The sequence below is a fragment of the Belonocnema kinseyi genome, chromosome 2 (genome assembly GCF_010883055.1).
Source record: "Belonocnema kinseyi isolate 2016_QV_RU_SX_M_011 chromosome 2, B_treatae_v1, whole genome shotgun sequence".
Classification (NCBI taxonomy): domain Eukaryota; kingdom Metazoa; phylum Arthropoda; class Insecta; order Hymenoptera; family Cynipidae; genus Belonocnema; species Belonocnema kinseyi.
In genome coordinates, this window is record NC_046658.1 from 41,660,393 (window position 1) to 41,661,506 (window position 1,114).

A 1,114-nucleotide genomic window follows, 5' to 3' on the forward strand; every position below is an offset into this window, starting at 1 on the left:
TGGTAGGAAATAAAAATATTTTATAGCAAATAAACTTTATTCTTGAAAACTCATACTTTTAGAAGTATTAATATATAATTTAAAAAATTATATATCGCCTTTTTGGCTCCATAGCTTTAACAATTTTGTTGAAAAAATATATATTTTGTTGCACATTCGTATTTTTTAATGAAAATTAATTTTCTTTACAACAAAATGAACTATTCCATTTTCGGTTGAAAATTTAACTTTTTTTTAGTATAGAAACTTACACTATTTGTTTGAAAAGGACCCTACACAATTTACATTGAAATCCGGTCTGGTCAACTTGGCTGAAATTGCAATATAATATAGTTCAAAGCCTCCTAATAAAAAATTCCTAATGAGTACTAGTCCAAAAAATCAAGTTTTCGAGATAGGTGGGGCTGAACACGAAAAATATGACCACAAGCGAATCTAATCAAAGATATTATAAGCCAAGATGCGCCACGTGAATAGTTCGAGGAACTATTTGTAGACGGCGCTCCCGGCGAAAATTGCCCGATCTCCCATGCCCCTCAACCAGAAGATCGCACCAACCAACTACTTTGCCCCTGCAATCTTCACCCATCGAAGAAGTCCATCAAATAGCCGATACCAAGTCGGAAAATACTTAAAAGTATAAAACAAAAATTTTATATTGAGATATTTGAATTATTATTTTCAATTAATGAATCAATTATTTAAATAAATTTTGCACCAAGAAAATATGTAGATGCATAAGATGTACTTTTATTATTATTATTATTACACCTTTCGGGGTAGGCGGGACTCACTCGGCAGGGGAAAGGAGTAGTGTGTGGAAGAGATAGAGATTTTTAGATTGATCCAGAATTCTCGTGCTATTTAAGTAAATAATACGTTCGTTCCGCAACACTGCTCCGACCCAGGTTGCTGATCAATCTCTCTAGCAATCACCTCAAGCGAAGAACCTCACGAAGTCGTAATGCAAGGTTCCCCACTTGGGTCCATTAATAGCCAAGGTCTTTTTTTTAGGCGTCATTCACTCTACTGACACTCTTTTTATTAACTATTAGCCGCCATACTTTCCTGTCCTGGCATACTTCTCTAGCTTCTTTTATGTCCATGCATTTTT